This window comes from Sus scrofa, chromosome X (genome assembly GCF_054392235.1).
Source record: "Sus scrofa isolate SSC_HxYL_T2T_F1_AM1 chromosome X, Sscrofa_HxYL_maternal_Yorkshire_Landrace_v2.0, whole genome shotgun sequence".
Classification (NCBI taxonomy): Eukaryota; Metazoa; Chordata; class Mammalia; order Artiodactyla; family Suidae; genus Sus; species Sus scrofa.
In genome coordinates, this window is record NC_139401.1 from 108,386,731 (window position 1) to 108,409,808 (window position 23,078).

The window sequence follows — 23,078 nt, forward strand, 5'->3', positions numbered from 1 at the left end:
GAAATGCTAATAAGAGTACTTATATAAGGGAGTTGTTATGAGGATGAAATAAGTTGACATTTGTAAAATGCTTTGAACAGTACTAGCATATAACGAGTCCTGTCAGTATTAGTTAAGTAAATTAGATTAGTTAATTTTGCTAAAAATCTCAGGCAGGCACAAACAACTACTCCCCATTTCCCAGGCCATGTTTGGGTCTGTGAGCTTCATGTCAGACACCTTGGATAAGGGACATATGGTCATTTATCCTCCTGGGTCCTCCAAGCTCTCTTCTTCAGTCAAATTAGACCATTTGAAACCTGTGTATTTGGTCACCTTTGCAGGACCACCTTTCCTGAGCTTTATTTCTTTTTATTTTTTTATTTTTTTATTTTATTTTATTTTATTTTTTTTTGCTTTTTAGGGCTGCACCCATGGCATATGGAGGTTCCCAGGCTAGGGGTCCAGTCGAAGCTACAGCTGCCAGCCTACGCCACAGCCACAGCAACACTGGATCCAAGTCACCTCTGCAACCTACACCACAGCTCATGGCAACGCCGGATCTTTAACCTGCTGAGCTAGGCCAGGGATTGAACCGGATGTCCTTATGGATGCCAGTTGGATTTGTTAACCACTGAGCCATGCCAGGAACTGCTATACCTTCAACTTTTGATCCCTACAATAAAGAGTCATGGAATTCCCTGGTGGCCCAATGTGATAAGGATCCAGCATTGTCATTGCTGTGGCTCAGGTCACAGCTATGGCATTGGGTTCAATCTCTGGTTCCGGAATTTCCATATGCCAGTGGTGTGGCAAAAAAAGAAAAAGAAAAAAAAAAAAGATCTCTGTGTGTACCTAATAGCAAATCCCCCTAATGGATAAAACGAATAGGAAAAAGATTTTTCAAAGGAAATATAAGGCTTGAACAACATTATAAACTAACTAGACCTTACAGGTATCTACAGAACACTTCACCCAACAATAGCAGAATGTACCTTCTTCTCAAGTGACCATGGAACATTTTACAGGCTAGGCCACAAGCTAGGCCATAAAACAAGCCTCAGTAAATTTTAAAGGATCAAAATCTGGAGTTCCTGTCGTGGCTCAGTGGTTGATGAATCCGACTAGGAACCATGAGGTTGCAGGTTCGATCCCTGGCCTCACTCAGTGGGTTAAGGATCCGGCGTTGCTGTGAGCTGTGGTGTAGGTCGCAGACGTGGCTCAGATCCTAGATCCTGCATTGCTGTGGCTATGGTGTAGGCTGGCGGCTACAGCTCTGATTAGACCCCTAGCCTGGGAACCTCCCTATGCCATGGGTGCAATCCTAGAAAAGACAAAAAAAAAAAAAAAAAAAAGAGAGAGAGAGAGAGAATCAAAATATTACAATGTATGTTTTCTGACCACAATGGAGTGACAGTAGAAACAAAAAAGAGAAAAAAAAATTTGGTGGTGGTGGGGGAGTTCTCAGTGGTGGCACAGAGCAAAAGAATCCAACTAGTATCCACGAGGATGCAGGTTTGATCCCTGGCCTCACTCAGTGGGTTGGGGATCCAGCATTGCTGTGAGCTGTGGTGTAGGTCACAGATGTGGCTCAGATCTGGTGTTGCTGTGGCTGTGGTGTAGGCCAGTGGTTACAGCTCAGATTCAGCCGCTAGGCTGGGAACCTCCATATGCCGTGGGTGTGGTCCTAAAAAAGCAAAATAAATAAATAAATAAATAAACATCATACTCATATATAACTATGGGTCAAAGAAGAAATAAGAGAAATTAGAAAATGCTTTGAGATGAATAAAAATGGTGGCACAATATACAAAAATTTGTGGGATGAAGTGAAAATAGTGCTTCATTAATAATGAAACATTAATTAATAGTGAAACATTAATATGGTGGTATTTGGTACCAAAGCCAGACACAGATGTCGTAAGAAAATAAAACCAACATCTTTTTTTTTCCATTTTTTTATTACTCAAATGAATTTATCACATCTGTAGTTGTATAATGATCATAACAATCTGATTTCACAGGCTTTCCATCCCACAGCCCAGGCACATCCCCCCACCCCCCAAACTGTCTCCTCCGGAGACCATAAGTTTTTCAATGTCTGCGAGTCAGCATCTGTTCTGCAAAGAAGTTCCGTCTGTCCTTTTTTCAGATTCCACATGTCAGTGAAAGCATTGGATGTTGGTGTCCCATTGTATGCCTGACTTCACTTAGCATGACAATTTCTAGGTCCATCCACATTGCCAAAAATGCTGGTATTTTGTTCCTTTTAATGGCTGAGTAATATTCCATTGTGTATATGTACCATATCTTCTGGATCCACTCCTCTGTCGATGGACATTTAGGTTGTTTCCATGTCTTGGCTATTGCAAACAGTGCTGCAATGAACATTGGAGTACATGTGTCTTTGGTTTTCTCTGGATAGATGCCCAGGAGTGGGATTGCTGGATCAAATGGTAGTTCTATGTTTAGTTTTCTGAGGAATCTCCATACTGCTTTCCACAGTGGTTGCACCAATTTACAATCCCACCAACAGTGTACTAGTGTTCCTTTTTTTCCACCCCCTCTCCAGCACTTCTTGTTTGTAGACTTTTGGATGATGGCCATTCTAGCTGGAAAACCAACATCTCTTACAAATATAGATTTTTGTTTGTTTTTTGCTGTTTTTTTAGGGTCACACCCACGGCACATGGAAGTTCCCAGCCTAGGGGTCCAATCAGAGCTACAGCCACCTACACCACAGCCACAGCAACACCAGATCCAAGCCACATCTGCAAACTACACCACAGCTCACGGCAACACCGGATCGTTAACCCACTGAGCAAGGCCAGGGATTGAACCCATATCCTCATGGATCCTGATCAGATTCTTTTCCACTTAGCCACAAAGGGAACTCCCTCTTATGAATACAGATGTAAAAATCATCAACAAAACACTAGAAAGCCAAATGCATCAACATTTAAAAAGGCTTACACTCCATGACACAGTGGAATGAATCCCAGGGATGTGAGGTTGGTTTAACATCTGAAAATTAATAATGTAATACAACATATCAATAGAATAAAAAATGAAAAAGATCATTTCGATAGATGCAGAAAAGGCATTTGAAAAATTCAATACTCCTTTATGATAAAATAAAGTAGGACTAAAAGGGAACTTCCTCAACCTGATAAAAGGCATCTATGAAAAATGCACAGTTAACATGATAGTTAAGAGTGAAAGGCTGCATGCTTTCCCCATAAGATCAGGAACAAGACAAAAACGTCCACTCTCACAATTTCTATTCAACATTGTACTGGAAGTTCTAGCTGGGGCAATTAAGCAAGAAGCAATAAATAAAAGACATACAGATTAAAAAGGAAAAAGTAACACTATCTCTATTCGCAGATGACATGATCTCATATATAGAAAATCCTAAGGAATCCACTCTAAACTATTCGAACTAATAGATGAGTGAAGCAAATTTGCAGAATACAAGAGGGACACACAGGATCAGCTGTCTTTCTATTTTTGCAGTGAACATTTCAAAAATGAAATTAAGAAAACAATTCTATTTCACACTGTATGTTAGTCAAACCATTACGCCTGAATGTCCTAGGCCCTGCCTATGTCTCTGACCTGGCCTTCTGTGCTGCAAGTCCACTGGACTGTTTTCAAGTGCCTCACCATGCTCCCTCCTACCACAGGGTCTTTGCACATGCTGTTCCCTCTATGGATGCTTCCTTCCCTGCCTCACCTGGTGACTCCAACTCTCCCTTCGGTTACCAGTTTAAAACGTCACCTCCTCAGGGAAGCCTTCCCTGATAGCCCGAGTCCTCTATTTTATGCTCTCAGAACTCTTTGACTTCTCTGGGACCCTCATTACAGTTGCACTTTTCCCTATTTATGGTATCATTTGATTAATATCTGTCTCTTTCATTAGCTCGGAAGATTTTTATTCACCATTACCTCTCTGGTGCCACATACAGCCTTTGACGCAGAGTAGGCCCTGAATTGTATTTGTTAAACAAATGAATAAGCCTCAATAACAATTTTAAATGCTAATTAAAGCAACAATGTTCTACCCTACTATGCCCATAGATTGGCAAAAGTTAAAAAGATTGAAAATACCCAGTGTGGGCAAGGGTTGAAGAAAATGAGCATTCACATACTCCTGGCTCTGGGTGTATAGATTGCTATGTCCTTTGTGGATGGCAATCGCACCTTCAAATGTTCACACTGCTGGCCTCCACAATTCTGTCCATGAAAATGTATTCCAAGAAAAGGATCACTTATGGGCATGTGGTATACCCAGGTGCATAGCTACGGAAGCACTGTTTATAACAGGAGAAGGTTGAAAAACAACGTACATGTTCAACCATAGAATATTAGTTAACTGAATCACAGTGCAGGCATACAATGGCAATTTATTGGCCGGCCATGCTGTGTGACTATTTATTTATTTGCTTATTTTTCTTTCTAGGGCCGTACCCGCGGCATATGGAAATTCCCAGGCTAGGGGTCAAATTGGATCTGCAGCTGCCGGCCTACACCACAGCCACAGCCACAGCCACAGCCATGCCAGATCTGAGCTGTGTCTGCGACCTACACCACAGCTCATGGCAACACTGGTTCCCTAACCCACTGAGCGAGGCCAGGGATCAAACCCATATCCTCATGGATACTAGTCAAATTCATTATAGCTGAGCCACGATGGGAACTCCTGTATGGCTATTTAAAGTGATAGTGTAGGGAGTTCCTTTGTGGCACAGTGGGTTAAGGATCAGGCATTGTCACTGCTGTGGTCAAGGGTCGACACCTGGCCTGGGAAACTTCCACAGGCCACATGTGCAGCCAAAAGAAAAAGAAAAGAAAAGAGAAAAAGGAAAGAAAACTAAAGATAGGATACCAAAGGTAAATATGCATATATGACCATATGCATATGTATTATAGATAAATACACATATAAAAATGATCCAAACTAATCATCACAAAAGCATTTTAACAGTAGTTGTTATAGGTTGTAGGACTAGGGGTGACCTTTATATTCTCTTTTTGCTTGTCTTTATCTTCTACAATTAGTATCTCTTACTTTCATCATAAAAGATATTTCCTTTTGACAAAACATTACAATGAGAACTAGAGGCCAAGAGAGAAGGGCCAGTCATGCTGGCTAGCCAGCCCATTATCTCCCAGTAGGCAAATCTACGTGGGGGAGCATATTTTAATCAGAAGGTTGCTTAGTGACCATAGAACCAGAGCAAAAGGCTTATCTGGGTGGCTTTTTTTTTTTTTTTTTTGGTGTGTGTGTCTTTGTAGGGCCTCACCCACAGCATATGGAGATTCCCAGGCTAGGGCTCAAATCAGAGCCATGGCTGCCAGCCTACGCCACAGCCACAGCAATGCAAGATCCAAGCTGCATCTGAGACGTACACCACAGCTCACGGCAATGCTGGATCCTTAACCTTAACCCACCAAGTGAGGCCAGGGATGGAACCCACAACCTCATGGTTACTAGTTGGATACGTTTCTGCTGAGCCACAACGGGAACTCCCAGCTGGGTGGCTTTACTCTCCAAAGACAACAGGCAACAAAAACCCAAAAGCCTGATGTGTTCCTCTCCACTACAGTGATACACTGCCTGCCCTGAAGACACTGCCTTTACAATGGCCTGAAACACCTAGTGCCCCAAGAATCCACCCCAAGATTGTTGATCTCATTGCGCTGGCCCCTTGCTCCTTCTCAGCCTCCCCCGACCATGACCCTGGCTGACAGTAAACTCTCAGCTCCACACCCCAGCTTTGCAACCATCTGAGGTCTGATGTCTGACCGTCTGTTTCAGCATTTGCCCTTGGCCCCACAGAGGCCTAGTTTGCAGCCTCTCCTGGATGGATTTCAGTTTGGACTTGCCCCTTGACTCTTCCTGCTAAGCCTCTCCAGTGGCAGAACCCCACTCGGGACCCTGCCTCTCCCTGTCCCACTCGTGGGCTGGGGGAGGTGTGTGGGGATTCAGACCTACTCCTGACAAGTGACTCAGACATTTCAAGAAGCCGAGTGAGGCCCTCAGACTAGAGAGCCCTGGCTGGGCCTGGCCAACTCCTGCTCTCTCCACTTTGCTTTTCTCTGTCTGACGTTGACGGCTCCCGTTCAGGTGGACACATCATTTCTTTAGCTTATAATTCTGTGCTAAGTTACTAGCAATTTCTTACTCTTCCTGCTTTGGGCCTGGGAAATATTTCGCCCCTGAATCATTTTTCTTTCTTTTTTTTTTTTTTTTGCTTTTTAGGGCCGCACCTGCAGCATATGGAAGTTCTTGGGCTAGGGGTCAAATCGGAGCTACAGCTGCCGGCCTACACCACGGCCACAGCAACACCAGATCCGAGCCACGCCTGCAACATATGACACTGGATCTTTAACCCACTGAGAGAGGCCAGGGCTCAAACCCATCCTCATGGATACTAGTTGGGTTCTTAAATCACTGAGCCACAATGGGAACTAGCTTTATCTTATCTACCACATGCTAATTGTATTACTTTGAGGGAGGGATTGCCCCCCCGCAATGCTCCTATACAGAGTTAAGCTGCTAATCGACAGAAACCAAATTATATTTTAAATTTCTCAGATATCCTCAGTGCCTAACACAATGCCATGCATGCAGTAGGTGCTCAATGATAGCTGAGTGAAAGAATGAATTGAATGAAACCAGATGCAAAAGATAAATGTAGGACAGAATGAAAACATTGAATAAATCCGTCTTTTCAAGTTAGTCTTTTTTTTTTTTTTTTTTTTTTTTTTTTGCTTTTGACCTTGTCTATGACATGAAGAATTTCCCAGGCCAGGGATCAAACCTGTGCCACAGCTGTAACCAGAGCCACAGCAGTGACAACACCTAATTCTAACCTGCTGAGGCACAAGGGAACTCCTTGAATTCAAGTCTTAAAATGTAAATTTGTTATTAGTGGCATAAATAATCTATGAATCCCCTCTCTCTCTCTCTTTTTGGCTGGACTGGCAGCAGGTGGAAGTTCCTGGGCAGGGATCAAAACTGAGCTGCAATTGTGACCTTCATCACAGCTGTGGCAATGCCAGATCCCTAACCCACTGCACCATATGGTAACTTCCAATCCATTTTTTTTTTTTTTGTCTTTTTAGGGCCACACCCACGGCATATGGAAGTTCCCAGGCTAGGGGTTGAATCAGGGCTGTAGCTGCCAGCCTACGCCACAGTCACAGCAACGCAGCATCCGAGCCATGTCTTCGACCTTCACCACAACTCACGGCAACGCCAGATCCTTAGCCCACTGAGCAAGGGCAGATTTCAAACCGGTGTCCTCATGCATACTAGTCGGATTCATTAACCGCTGAGCCATGGCAAGAACCCCCCATTCTTATTTTTTTTTAAAAAAAGAAAACAAAAACAAAAGAATAAAGTAAAGGTTCCCTTTCATCAGCCATCAAACCTAATCTCATCCCTAGAGGTAACCACTGTTTGACATACATCCTTTTTTTCTCTCTTTTTTGGCCGCCCCCTGGCATATGGAGTTCCCAGGCCAGAGATCAGATCTGAGCTGCAGTTGCAACCTAAGCTGCAGCTGGGGAAATGTCAGATCCTTTAACCCACTGTGCCAGGGCCAGGGATGGATCTTGCATTCCAGCATGCTCAAGGGATGCTGCTGATCCCACTGCAGCACAGCGGGAACTCCCATACATCCTTCTAAAGTACTTTGTATGTATATCTATACGTGCACAGACAGGGAGTGAACGCAAAGACATAGTGTCAAATGAAAAAACAGTCATAAGCTATTTACAGTCTGCAACGTATTCTTTTAAACCCTCATGAACTATTATTTTAGTTCTAGACACAATTCCAGTGTGTGTGGGGAGGTGCTTGCCCACACTAACAAGCGATTCTTGGACACCAGCAGGGTGACTGAGATATCAAGGCAATCCCGATACAATCTGATAGTGTCAGATCCCACAGGTTAAGGCTTCAGCATCACAGGACGCCCCCCACCCCAACTTCAGATGCCAATTCGCAAGTCCGGGTTACTTCTGCTTCTGACTAGGTGGCTATAAATCAGAGGTCCCCATGACCCCCTCCTCGGGTTCAATTCATCTGCTAGAGCAGCTCATGGAACTCAGAGAAACACCTTCTTACCTTTACCAGTTTTACTGAAGGATGTGATATGATAAGGATACAGATGAACATCCCAATGGAAGAGAAGCACAGGGCAAGGTAGGTGGAGAGGGGGTGGAGGTTCCATGCCCCTCTTAGGTGTGCCCCTCTCTGGGCACCTCCACCTGTCCACCAATCTGGAGGCTTTCTGAAGCCCATACTTTCGGGATTTTGTGCTCCATCACATAGCCATGGCTCAACATTAATTCCATTTTCAGCCTTCCATCCTTTTCAAGAGAATGGGGTAGGTGGGGCTGGGGCTGAAAATTCCAAACTTCCGATCATGGCTTGGTCTTTCTGGTCACCACCTCCTACCTTGGAGCCACCCAGGAGCCCACCCAGAGTCGCCTCATGGGAACACTCCTATCACCCAGCTAATCACCAGGGTCTCAGGAGCCCTGTGTCAGGAACCAGGTTTAAAAACCAAGTATTAGGGAGTCCCTGTCGTGACCCAGTGGTTAATGATTCCGACTAGGAGCCATGAGGTTGCAGGTTCAATCCCTGGCCTCACTCAGTGGGTTAAGGATCCGGCGTTGTCGTGAGCTGTGGTGTAGGTCGCAGACATGGCTCGGATCTGGCATTGCTGTAGCTGTGGTGTAGGCCGGCAGCTACAGCTCTGATTAGACCCCTAGCCTGGGAATCTCCATATGCCAAGGGTGTAGCCCTAAAAAAGACAAAAAAAAAAAAAAAAAAGCAAGTATTAGAACAAAAGATGCAGAGTTCCTGTTACGGCTCAGCAGGTTAAGAACTGCTCTCTAGCCATTAGCTCATTATATCATCTTAAGAACCATCATTCCCATAGTAAAGATGAGAAAGGTGAGGTTCAGAAAGGTTAGGTTGCTTGCCCAAAGTCACCCAGCCCCTCAGGAGCAGAAGAGAGTTTCAAACCTGCTGGACTGATAATGTATTTAGGCAGAGATGGGATTAAGATGATGGAATAGAAGGACTGGAGCTCAACTTCTCTCCTAAAAACAACAAAATTACAACCAAATGCTGATCAATCTTCAACCAAATGGACCGGAAACTTTCAAAAAGATATCCTCCTCCAGAAGACAAAGAGGAGGCCACATCAAGAGGTAGGAGGGGTGATTTTGCAATATAAACAACCCCACACCTCCCGGGTGGGAAGCCCCACAGACTGGAAAGTAACTGGTTCACAGAGACTCACCTGCAGGAGTGAGAGTTCTGAGCCCCACATCAAACTCCCACGTGCGGGGATCTGGCACTGGAAGAAAGAGCCCCCGGAGCATCTGGCATTGAAGGCCAGTGGGGCTTGTGTGCAGAAGCCCCACAGGACTGGGGGAAACAGAGACCCCATTCTTAAAAGGCACACACAGACTTTCACGTGCACTGGGTCCCAGGGCGAAGCAAAGTCTCCATAGGAATCTGGGTCAAACCTGACTGCAGTTCTTGGAGGACATCCTGGGAAAACAGGGGTGAATGCAGCTTGTTGTGAAGGAAGGTCATTGGAAGCAAAACTCTTGGGAATATTCAGCAGCTGCCTTTCTCTGGAGGGGGCCATTTTGGGGAAATCTGGCCCCACCCATCAGTCAGCTGCTGAGAAGCCCCAGGGCAAACAACCCTCCAGGTGGGATCACAGCCCTGCCCCTCAGTAAACAGGCTGCCTAAAGTCCCCTCAGGCACACAGCTGCCTCTAATCCCATCCAGAGACTAAGCCCCACTCACCAGAGGGATAGGAATCAGCTCCAGTCACCAGTGGGCAGGCATCAGCCTCTCCCATCCGGAAGCCTACATCAAAGCCCCCCATACCAACTTCAGCCACAAGGGGGGCAGACACCAGAAGTAAGAGAGGCTAAAACTCTATTATCTCCAAAAAGGTCACCACACCAAAAACCTATAAAAATGCAAAGACAGAGAACTATAACTCAGATGAGGGAGAAAGGAAAAACCCCAGAAAATCAGCTAAGCGATGAGGAGATTCTCAGCCTCCAGGAAAAAGACTTCAGACTGTTGATGCTGAAGATGATGCAAGACATTGGAAATCAAACCTGCTGGACTCACAGTTCTGTATTCCTAGCGCTCTCGGTAGGTTACTGCCCTGGCTCTAGTCCCATCCCGAGACCCAGATACATTCTGGTCCTTGAATTCCAGGCCACAGCCCCATTGCAGTATAATAAAGTGCACACATCCTAAACGTGCCGCTTAATGAATTTGTGCATATTTTTACATACACCAGCGTCTACGTATCCAATTCGTGATGTAGAATTGGTGCATTTCCTGCACCCAAGAAGCCTCCGTCCCCGACCCTCCTTAGTCAATCTCCCCTCGAGGTGACTGCTTCTCTGAGCCCTCTAGCACCAGAGATAAACACATGTTCTTTACTAGCTCTTGTGAGTTTCTCTTACCTGCCACCAGGGGTCCTAATCCAGTGTGTCTCAACCTGTAAATTGCCCCCCCCCCCCGTTCTTGGCTTTCGAAATCGAGCATTTTCTTTTTAATAAAACAGAAGAGAATACAGAGCTTCCTGGTGGCCTAGCAGCTAAGCATCCAGCGTGGTCATCGCAGTGGCTTGGGTCGCAGCTGTGGCTCGGGTTCGATCCCTGGCCCAGGAACTTCCACAAGCTGTGGGCATGGCCAATAAATAAAAGAGACTGGATGATATCAGAGTACATCATAGGTAGTAAGGGTATTATTTTGAAACGTCATGAGTCTGCGTGTATGAGATGTCAGCAATGTCAAATTCTAAAGATTCTGGCAGGAGGCAGACTGGTGTGGGTGGAGGCAGAATTGAGAGGGGAGAAAACGGACAAGCTGAGAAGTGCAGGTGTGATGGGAAGAGGGAGACACATCACTGGCTGGAGAGGGGTGTACTGGGGTTGAGGCAGGGATCACATGTTTTGTTTTTCATAAGCATCTTGAGCAAGCTTTGGCGCAAGCTGGTTGAAAGGAGCCTAGGATGGTGGAAAGAGCTTGGGCTTGACCTCAGTTTTGTTTTGTTTTTTTTTCCCTTTTAAGGCCGCACCCGTGGCATATGAAGGTCAACAAACTAGGGGTCAAATTGGAGCTATAGCTGCTGGTCTACACCATAGCCACAGCAACGCAGGATCCAAGCCTAGTCTGCGACCTACACCACAGCTCACGGCAAAGCCGGATCCTTAACCCACTGAGCGAGGCCGAGGATTGAACCCTCGACCTCATGGTTCCTAGTCGGACTGGTTTCCGCTGCGCCACAATGGGAACCCCTTGATCTCAGTTTAAATCCCATCTCTGTCAGATGACGTGAAGTTTCAAGCTCAGGCTTGGGAGCTACACTGGCTGAGCTCTAGCCACAGCTCCACACTTAGATTCCACAGTGTGGTCTTTGGGCCAGTTACTTGATGTGCCTCAGTTTCCCTTTCCCACAAGTGGGCATAACCATAGCCCCCACTCCAGAAGGTTGCTGCAAGAAGTGAGACAATACATGAACTGAGAACAGTGAGTGTCAGGCACATAATTAGAGCTTGCTTCGAATTAGCTGCTATTATTATTGCTGGCTACTTGGCCTTGGCCACGTTATTTAACCTCTTATCTGTCATTCAACCTCTCATTTAACTTCTCATCATTCCTCACTTGATTGCTCTAAGGATTCAAAGTGCTGGACACGTAATAGGTATTCAATAACAGTTCTCTTGGTGCTTTAAATGGTTATAATAATATTGAACATATGAACACTTGCTTTATGCCAGGCATTTTACCTAGTACCTTAATTATCCCACTTAATTATTGAGACAACCATATGAGGAAGGTGTGATATTGAGAAGCAAGTAACTCTAGTTTAGGAATGAGGAACCTGAAAGTGAAATAGATTGTGACTGGCCCAATGGCATATTCCAAGTGGCTCAGCTGAGATGTAAACTCTTTTCAAATATTGATGCTGGAGTGGGTGAAGGCCAATTGTTGGTTAATTCAGTGACTGATCCTTTACTGCAATTTGGCTAAATATTGATTCCCCTCACTGGCGGGGTGTGAGGGGCTTTCATGCATTTCTCTAAGAAGAAGAACATTTTGCTGCCCCCTAGTGGCCCACCAAGTTCTTACCTCCACCTTCCACTTCATTTTAAAAAACCAAAACAAATTAACCGTCTTTTTTATTCTAATAATTTCCCTCTAGGAAAGGTGTTATCTTAGGAGAGACAAGGAAAATAGATGATTAGGGGTGACTTTCATTATTGGCTTTTTGCCTGTTTTTTTAATATAGGAGAAAATATGAGTGTCTCTTACACCACCCAGCGTGATGTGCCTTCAATATTTTTCCCCCAAGAGAAATGCAACACAGCAACCGACCCTGCTGCAGGGGAGCATTCTGACAGTTGGTTCATGCTGCAGATCCCCCCCACTGCTGGATTTCTCCAAGTAGGGTCCCAGTTTCCATCCCTACAGAAATGTCTTCTCCCTCCATCCGCTGCCTCAGCTCCAGGGAAAGCTGACACTGGTCTCCAGCGGGCACATCAGGAGGTCCTGCTTGCACGCAGGGACAGCATAGGGAGCCTAGGCAGAGCCACGCCTCCCAGCGTGTCTGATGTGGGCACCCAACTGTCAGCTACTCACTGAATTAAGAGGGTGGGCCGGTGCCTGCTACAATATGAAGATCCGTGGTGTGAAATGGAAGGTGCAGCGCCATTCCATTCATGTATTTATTTTATATACGCACTTATAGGTGTATATTCTGCTTATACATATACATACATGCACATATGTTGATGCCTACATACCTGCCACAGGAAGTTATGTCCAAATATTGACGACGTTTAGCATCTGGGAGGTAGGTAGGATTGTGGATGAATTTTCTCTGTACCTAACCTATATCTTCCTTTTCTCTTTTTAGGGCCACACCTGCAGCATATGGAGGTTCCCAGGCTAGGGGTCCAATCGGAGCTGCAGCTGCCAGCCTGCGCCACAGCCACAGCAACGCCAGATCTGAGCCGTGTCTACAACCTACACCACAGCTCATGGCAACACCAGATTCTTAACCCACTGGGTGAGGCCAGGGATCGAACCCGCAATCTCATGGTTCTTAGTTGGATTCATTTCTGCTGAGCCACAAGGGGAACTCCTTAACCTCTATCTTCTAAATATTCCCTAGTAAATATATATTAGATCCATAAGCCCCAGTTCTTGGTCACTCTCCCCCGAAAATAAACCTGCATAGCCATAGGTCCTGCATGCAACAGATTTCAAGAATTCAGTCTCATTGTCTCTAAAATGACTGCTCAAACCTGTCAGATGGGAGGTCCTAATTGGCAGGGTGGAAAATAAGTCACTGTGGCAGAGAGATTAGCACGTGTTTCTAGAAAGTTTGGATCAGGGGCAGGGTGTCAGGATTAGTCTGGAGGACAGGGCTCCCTGGCACCCTGAGGACAGGTACCGGGAAAGAAAAGGTTCCCTCTGATCCTCCTCTCGACTCCCTTCTTCCCTCATCGGCCAGTTCATTTATCCATTCAGCCAGCAAATATTCACCAAAGACCTACTTACGTACTTCGAAATATACTCACAGCCGTGCAGGCGCTGGACTAGCATCTGGGGATACAGGGATGAGAAGCACGGTGCCTGCCCTCAGAAAGCTCACCATTTACTGGAGGAGACAGACAGACAAGTCGCATGATCCTCAGCCACTGATCGAGGCAGGTCCAGGATGCTGCGGAGTCAGGGAGGAACAACTGGCTCACTCTGCCTGGGGGCAAGGGAGCTTCACAAAGCTGGTGACAGCGGGGCTGGGTCTTAAGGGATGGGGAAGAATTTCCCAGGAGGACTGGGAGCAAGGAGCACCTTCCAAGTATATGCAATGAGATGTGATGGGGCGCTGTGGGATTTTAAGCTAGGAGGGCAACGGGATCGGTTGACTCACTCTCGGACTCAATATATGTGTGCCATGCACTGCACTAGGTGGTGGGGTGATGGCGGGGAATAAACCAACGCCTATAGAGCTTACATGTTAGTTGGAGAGATTGACACAGAGCCAAGCGATACAAATAAAGCAAAGGATGGGACTAGAGAGATGAGACAAGCGACCAAGTGACATTTGCACAAGACAGGATGAAGTGAGGGAGCGAGGCTGCTGAATGAATGGGGAAAGATTCATCCAGGCAGAGGGAACTGCAGCTGCAAAGGCCCCGAGGTGCAAGCGTGCTAGACTTGATCAAGGAACAAGCAGGTGGGGCGGGGGAGGGCTGGAGCAACATAAGGGTGGGTGGGTGGGTGACGTAGAGGAGGACCCAATCCCTAGGGCCTTGTGAGCCACGCACAGCCAGGGGTGGAGCTCTCCCTCTGAGCGGGGTGGGGTGCATTTGCTGAGACCCCGTGCTGGGGTGTGAGGGTAAACTGAGGCATTAGGATGATGCAAAGGTCTTCACCCAAAAACCTGGAGGGATGGAGATGCCGTGAAGTGACAGGGAGGAAACTCAGGGGATGCTTAGGAGGACCCCAACTTGGACGTGCTGAGTTTGAGAGGCCTATTAGACCTCGAAGGGGAGCGGTCAAGCAGGCAGCTGGATCGTCTGCCTGGAACCCAGAGGAGGGTTCAGAGCAGCAGGTATCTAGTGAGAGCAAAGGAAAACCAGGTGATGGAATTCCTGCTGTGGCTCAGCGGTAACGAACCCAACTAATATCCATGAGGACACAGGTTTGATCCTTGGCCTCGCTCTGTGTATTAAGGATCTGGCGTTGCCGTGAGCTGTGGTGTAGGCCACAGATGTGGCTTGGAACCCGAGTTGTTGTGGCTGTGGCGTAGGCCGGCAGCTGCAGCTCTGGTTCAACCCCTAGGCTGAGAACTGCCATAGGCCGTGGGTGTGGCCCTAAAAAGCAAAAAAAAAAAAAGAAAAGAAAACAAAACAAAAACAAAAGAGAGAGGGAGACAATGGGAGGTGAGGAAGTAGAGGCTGCCAGAAAAGACAGCTGGAATTCCAGAGTCTTGCTACAAAAGAGGGCACAAAAATGGACTGGTGGGTAGACAGGGATATTGCGTCAAGAAAGCTGTGTTTTTCTTAAAGAGAAGGGACATGACAGCATGCTCGAATGTGGGTGGCAATGCTCCACTGGGTGGGAGGAAGGGGTTAAAGATGCGGGAACAAGAGGGGACATGTGCTTGAGCAAAGTCCTTGAGTACTGCAAAGGAGAATCAACGGCAAATTTGATCTGTACACACACACACACACAAATCAGCATTTTGTGTCTTCGTTGAAACACGGCACTCACACCACACACACACACACAGAGCAGTGCAGCTCTAGGCACCCATGAACTTGCCAAGGACCTTCACATCCCGAGCTCATCCAATCCTCTCTAAAGGCCTGCCGGGTAGTGAAGTCATTCCTTTCATGTCCATTTTTGAGATGGGAAAAGAGAGTCCCCGAGAGGCTAAGTGATGGCCCAAGGTCCGCAGCCAGTGTCCAGTGGACCTAGGGTTCCAATCACAATCAGGTCTTTCCCTGTCTCCTTGGCTGCCCATTTTAGCCAGTTTTCAAGGGGCGGGGGAAGCAGATTCCTGAGGTATGTCCACTCGTGAGTATGGAAACCAGTGTCTCTGTGTGTGTGTGTGTGTGTGTGTGTGTAGGGGGGCTGCCTCGTTCACCACACTGATCCAGGCCAGCCCTTGGCAGGACTCCCTCCCCAGAGTCGGCTTCAGAGTGGCCGGCTGGCAGCTGGCGAGGTTCCTGGACAGTACCCTCTTGAAGCCGAGAGCCCCTTGAAAGGCACTGCAGTGGCACGGGGTGCAACAAGCTCAGGCCCTGTGCTTCTGCCCCAGAGAAGATGATGGCGCTGGAGGAGACAGAAGCCACAGGCAGAGCCTGCCTTGAGAAGCGCTGGACTCCTCTGTGTGACAAAGAGGGGAGACGGAACAGTGCCCGGGGCAGTGGCTGTCCCATTGAGGCTGTTTCAGGATGACAGTTTGAAGGCGCTGGTTGAAGGAGGGAAGTGACAAGCTGAGCTGTGTGGCAGGAGTGGGTGGGAGGCAATCTAGGCTCTGCGGAAAATCGCACAGGAACCCTCCTTCGTGACAGTGAACGAAGCAGAGAAATGTCACTTGCAGGCCTGGAAACGGCCAGGAGGCATCATAATGATTCCTGCTGCAGCCTCCTCCTCAGCTGGGAGCTGGGGCTGCAGGGCGAGGTGGTCAGGCTTGTCAACAACTTGGTGACAAATAGACATAGCTTTCGACGCCTAGATACCAGAGTCAGGACCAAGAGCCCTGAAGTCCCCTTCCCGGAGGAGCTGAGTGGCCCAGATGCTGGAAAGGGGGCCAGAGGATGGGCATCCGTCCCAGCCAATCAGGCAGGAGCCGAAGGCCGTGGGGAGGCTGAGTGGCTCTGTTTGCAGGAGGGGAGGGCCAGATACTGCTCTCTGAATGACAGCTGAAGACAACAAGCTCCGAGGGGAGGACAGAGGAGCACAGGACTGGCCAGGGAGCTCACAGCCCATTCAAGATCATAAAGCAGAGCTCCTGCTGTGGCTCAGCTCAGTGGCAACAAACCCGACTAGGATCCATAAGGATGCGGGTTCGATCCCCGGCCTTGCTCAGTGGGTTAAGGATCGGCGTTGCCATGAGCTGTGGTGTAGGACGCAGATGCGGCTTGGATCCCACATTGCTGTGGCTCTGGTGTAGCCAGCAGCTACAGCTCCAGTTCGACCCCTAGCCTGGGAACCTCCATATGCCACAGGTGCAGCCCTAAAAAATTTTTAAAAAAAGAGAAAGAAAGAAAGGAAGGAAGGAAGGAAGGAAGGAAGGAAGGAAGGAAGGAAGGAAGAAAGAAAGAAAGAAAGAAAGAAAGAAAGAAAGAAAGAAAGAAAGAAAGAAAGAAAGAAAGAAAGAAAGAAAAAGAAGAAAAGGGGAAGGAGAGAAGTGGGGCAATAGCTAGAGGAAAGCTTTTTTCTTTTTCTCCAATTGGAGGTCAAACAGCATGTTTGTGTGGTAATAGAAAAGATCCAGCAGAGAAGGAAAAAACGACACAGGAGGGAGGGAGCAACCAGGCAAGTGAGCAGGAGTGGCGCGGCACGCAGAAGCTGAGCCTGCAGGACTTTGCAGAAACTCAGTGTAGAATCTTCACCCCTAGCAAGATAACTGTAAATGGAGTTTGTCATGTAATTCTCTTTTTTATGTGTTTGAATTTTTTTTTTTTTTTGGTCTTTTTGTCTTTTTAGGGTTGCACCCATGGCATATGGAGGTTCCCAGGCTAGGGGTCCAATCGGAGCTACAGCTGCCAGCCTATGCCAGAGCCACAGCAACACCAGATCCGAGCCGCATCTGTGACCTACACCACAGCTCACGGCAATGCTGGATCCTTAACCTGCTGAGCAAGGCTAAGGATCGAACCCACATCCTCATGGATACTAGCCAGGTTCGCTAACCGCTGAGCCATGACAGGAAATCCTGTTTGAAATTTTTTAACACGTTCAATAAAATGAAGTCACAGAAAGTCAAAATCATGTGGAAGCTGAATTTGCAAGGAGAAATGAAGTGTAAGAAATTAATAGAGAAAAGAGGATTCGGCAGAGAAAGAGGAAAATCAGTTAGTCTCTCAAGATTTATAGTTTCAGTCCTTGTAGTATTACAATTCTTCTCTTTTTCTCAAGGTAAGTTAGTGATTTTTTAGTTAAGCCATCCTGATTAAACTATTATTTCTTCTTCTTTCTTTCTTTTTTCTTTTTTTTTCTTTTCTTTTTGGCTGCAGCATGTAGTGGCTTGATGTGGGATCTCAGTTCCCAGACCAGGGATTGAACCTGGGCCGCAGCAGTGAAAGTGCCAAGTCCTAACCACTAGACCATCAGGGATCTCCTTAAACTATTATTGCAAAAGGAAAAAAAAGAATCTTCACACTGTAAACCAACTATAATGGAAAAAAATAAAATCACTTAAAAAATGCAAATAAAAGAATCTTCAACCCTAAGGACTGGAAAACACCTGAGATGCAGTATATTCCAACTTTCTTCCCTATGCAGGAATTCCTCCTTGAAACCTCCCAGAAAATTCTGGTCCAGCCCTTGCTTGAACATCTGCAGTGATGGTGCACTGAATACTTGCCAAAACAGTCTTTTGCATTTTACGACGCCTATTGCGGGGGTCTTGGTAACTGTACTGTGCCAAAATCAGCCTCTCTGTCCATTTCACCCACGGAACGGGGCTCTCTGCTCGGGGACCACAGAGACGCACAGGAATACCAGTTGCTAAGCATTTTGCACATTCCAAGCACTTGTTTATTTTATTTACTTTTTTTTTTACGGCCGCAGCAGCACAACATGGAAGTTCCCAGGCGAGGGGCGAATCAGAGCTGCAGCTGCCAGCCCACACCAACAGCCACAGCAACATCAGATCTGAGCCTTGTCTGAAATCTACACCACAGCTCATGGCAATGCCAGATCCTCAACCCACTGAGCAGGGCCAAGGATCGAACTCGTGTCCTCATGGATACTGGTCAGGTTCTTAACTCACTGAGCCAGAACGGGAACTCCAAAGCACTCATTTATAGAGCCCCCTCTCACTGGATGCTCACGGCAAAGTGGGGAAAGTATTATCTTCCAAGCCACTGCACCAATGACCAAACTGAGGTTCAAGGAAATTCAAGGAACAAAGAGAGCAGGCCTAGTAATTTGCACAGCCATGAATTCAGCTGAGGGTTCCTGAATCCATCGCCCACACTTCCCAGCTCTCCATTCTGCCTTAAGTCCCCTCCTTCTCTCCCACGGAGCAGCCCCTTCAGTGTTTTAAAGGCAGCTGTCATATTCCCTGGGAGCCTTCTCCTCCTCCAGCTAAACATTCCCAACTCTTTCAATGATGTCTTATCTGGAGTCCCACGCCTATAGATGGGCTCCAAAAACCAAGCACACTCTTCCGGGTGGGGTCTGGTCCATCCTGGGGCCAAGCAAGTTTCTTGTGCCCCCGCCCACACTGCTCTGGCCGCTGTCCTGCCATCCCTGCAGCCTGGAATCCAACTCCTGTCTTGGAAAAGAAGCCTCATCAATCTGCTGTCTTACTCATTTTTCACTCATCTGTATGAATAACTTACATGTGTGTTTTTGGTCTCTTTTGTTCCTTTACATACTCCGCAGTGCCCTGGGGGTGCCTGACAAACCAGCGTTGGATGAGCACAGAAAGATAGGCGCGAGCCAGCCTCAATGTTTCATGATGCTTTGAAATGTGTGGAGAAGTACGAAACCTACCCGACTTGCTGGATTAGGCACGTGGGCCCCCTCCGTCTTTGAAAGGAGTGCGTCCTCCCTCTGGATCTCGATGAATGAAAACCATGTCGGGTTATTGCCTCCTTGTGGATTTCCAGCAGCTCTGAGCGTCTGGCAGACAAGAAACAAATCAAGTGACTATTCTTCCCAGCCTGATCTTGCCAAACGGGCTGCCAAGGGACCCTAGGAACAGAACTCCTGATGATGCCAGCTGGCCAACTGGAAAGGCTAGCCAAAGTGGGCTAGTCTTGTGCCTTCAGGGAGCAGCGAAACTTCCAAAAGAATGGGAACCACTCCAGGATAGCTATTACCGAGCTGTAGGCTTCAGGGTCCTAGAGCCCCCAGCAGGCAGTTGGCCCTGATCCCTCAACTGTCCTGGCGGGACTGGGCAGGGTTGTTTTTCTTCCAGGGACTGGCAACCCGTGGCATGGGTGCCAAAGATGGCAGGCAAATCCATTAGCAATGGCACTGGGATCAGCTGTGATCCTCAATCCTCCTTTTCCCTGCTGTTTGTGGGCGATCCTAACCACTCACTGGAAGAGCTGACCCAGGGACAATGTCTTCGCTTGAAAGCACGTGCCCAGCTTGAGGTCCTCCTTGCCCTTCTACCAACCTGGACCAAACCCCCAGCACATCAGACAAAGGGATCATGGTCTTAGCAGACCAGTCGTGACTCCCTACACCTGCCCTAATCATAGGCGAAAACGGACAGAGAGGGTATCCTACTGTACGAAATAAGTCAGGGAAAGACAAATGCTGGACGATATCACTTGTATGTGGAATCTAAAAAAATGCAACAAATTAGTGAATATAACAGAAAGAGGCAGACTCACAGATATAGGGAACAAACTATTGGTTCTCGGTGGGGTGAGGGGAAGACAAGGGTAGGAGATTAAGAGGTACAAAATAAATAAACTACAAGGATGTACTGTACAGCATAGGGATATAGCCACCATCTTATAATAACTGTAAAAGGAGTACAACCTTTAAAAATTGTGATCAGGGAGTTCCCATCATAGCTCAGTGGTAACGAACCCAACTAGTATCCATGAGGACGTGGGTTCAATCCCCGGCCTCGCTCAGTGGGTTAAGGATCCAGCATTGCCGTGAGCTGTGGTGTAGATCGCAGACAAGGCTCAGATCTGGCAGTTGCTGTGGCTGTGGCGTAGGCTGGCAGCTACAGCTCCGATTGGATCCCTAGCCTGGGAACCTCCACATACTGCGGGTGTGGCTCTAAAAAGACAAAAAAATAATAATCATGAATCAGGAGCTTCTGCTGTGGCAGAATGGGAACGGCAGCGTCTTGGGAGGGCTGGAACAGGGGTTCGATCCATGACTCGGCACAGTGGGTTAGGGATCCAGCGTTGCCACAGCTGTCACTTGGATCAAGACTGCAGCCCGGATCTGATCCCTGGCCCGGGAGCTCCATATGCCACGGGGGTGGCCAAAAGTGGAAAAAGAAAATTGTAATCAGGTGTTCCCGCTGTGGCGTAATGGGATTGGCAGTGTCTCTGCAGCACCAGAGCACAGGTTCAATCCCTGGCGGCACAGTGGGTTAAAGGATCCAGCATTACTACAGCTGTGGCAAAGGTCACAACTGCTGCTGGTATCTGACCCCTGGCCCAGGAACTCCATATGCCTCGGGACAGCCAAAAAAAGAAAAAAATGTTGTGAATCACTACATTATAAATCTGAAACTTATGTAATATTGTATAACAACTATATTGCAACTTAAAAAATAAATGTAAAAAAGGAGTTCCCTGGTGGCCTAGTGGTTAAGGATCCTGCATAGTCACTGTCGTGGCTCAGGTCACTGCTATGGCTCGCGTTCGATCCCTGGCCCAGGAACTTCCATATGCTGAGAGCCCAGACAAAAGAAACAAAAGAAGAAGAAAACAGATAGAGTAGGATTTCCCCAAAGCCACAGAATACACAGATGACAATGACAGACTCAGGGCCAGTAAAGGTACAGGCCCTATTTTTTTTTTTTAAAGGACCGCAGCTACAGCATATGGAAGTTTCCAGGCTAGGGATCGAACTGGAGCTGCAGCTGCCTACACCACAGCCACAGCAACGCCAGCTCTGAGCCGCATCTGCGACCTACACCACAGCTCACGGCAACGCCGGATCCTTAACCCACTGAGCGAGGCCAGGGATTGAACCCATGTTCTCATGGATATTAGTCAGGCTCTTAAACTCTTGAGCCATAATGGAAACTCCCAGGCCCTATGTCTTGATCTCCAGAAACAGAATGAATGACAAAGGGTACAATACAAAACACTACCAAAAAGGCTTCAAGTTGAAATCTCACCAGTTTCTGGCCATTTGAGTGGGAACAATGCTTGAGTGAACTCAGCCTGTCCAAGGGCCATTGAAACATTGAGGCCACGGCTTGGGTCCTTAGAAAGATGCCACAAACCCAAGCAGAGGAATCATTTACCTCATGCAAGAGGCAGTTACGGCCTCACAGAGGAGCTGCCCTGAAACTTAGGGTTCAGATGGCAGAGTTGGGTGTGCCTCTAAGGAAAAGTCTCCAAGGCCAGATTTTCTTCCCCTATCAGGCTCCGTATGTCTGCAATCTCCACCATTAGAGCCACTCCTTCAGGTTAAGGCACTGAAGGCCCAGATCACAAGGTGCATATTTCAGAGTATAGACTTTTGGCTGAACATCTGCCCCTTGAGCCATACTGCGTGGGTTTGAATTCCAGCTCCCCAACATGGTAGCTGTACCATCTTGGGCAAGTCACTTACTCTCTTAACTTCTCTGTGCCTCAATTTCCTCATCTGTAAAATGCGGGTAATAACAGAATCTGCTCATAAGGTTAGCTTGAGGATTCAATGAGTTAATACATGTAAACTTGGAGTAGTGGCTGGCACATAGGAAGTACTCATGACACATTAACTGCTATCATTATGATGGGGTCACATTGCAAAGGTTCCCAGACTCTGCTCCTCCCACCTCCGTGACTTGAGCCACTTTCCTTTTTGTTTTTTTCTTTTTCTTTTCTTTTTGGCCACACCTGCAGCATGTAGAATTTCCTGGGCGTAGGATATAACCCACACCACAGCAGTGACCCTAGCCACAGCAGTGACAACACCAGATCCTTAACTCATTGAGCCAACAGGAAACTCCCTGGAGCCACTTTCTGAGGATCAATCAACCTTCTAGCTACAGACTCAGCCCTGCCCCAGGCTCTAGCCTAGAAGGGTGTCAGCAGCTCCAAACCAGCACCCTGTGACTCTGCCAGGGGTCACCCTCACTATTGGGTCAGCCCTGACTTCAGACCTCAGTTCTGATAACTGGGCAGCCGCCTTACTCCTGAGGCCTAGCCTCCCTCCCGCCATGCCTCAGTTCTGGTTGCTAAATCCTTACCTTTTCTCCTGTGCTTCCTTCGGGGACTTTTAACCTAGAAGAGAAATTGAGACATAAGTCATATGAGAACCACTCCAGATACTACATGATGAAGTGTTGGGTTGGGTGTGATAGATGATAGTGATTCTGTGAAGGGGATTAGAGTAGTCAAGCAGAGCTGCCTGGAAGAAGCAGAGCTGGGATAGGTAGCATTTGCCCTGGGCAGAAGGTGGAAGGGAAAAAACTGGAGTCTGGTCACCTGCCTGGACCTTTAGCTTAGTCCCCTAAAGCTCACTTTGTAATCTCATTCCAGTTCCCACAGCCTCACTGTCTGTCCTGTCCCACCCACAGCAGTTAACTGAGGCATGGCCTGCATCTGGAGAGATGGCAATGCCTACCAAATCTGAGGACAGCAGTGGCATC

At 47.4% G+C, this 23,078-nt stretch overlaps 1 non-coding gene across 1 annotated transcript; it reads right to left on the bottom strand.

Moving 5' to 3' along the window:
- Positions 1-17,827: 17,827 nt before the first annotated feature.
- Positions 17,828-17,899, bottom strand: TRNAE-UUC (transfer RNA glutamic acid (anticodon UUC)). The gene has a single exon. It is a non-coding gene; the product is annotated as a tRNA-Glu (tRNA).
- Positions 17,900-23,078: the final 5,179 nt, after the last annotated feature.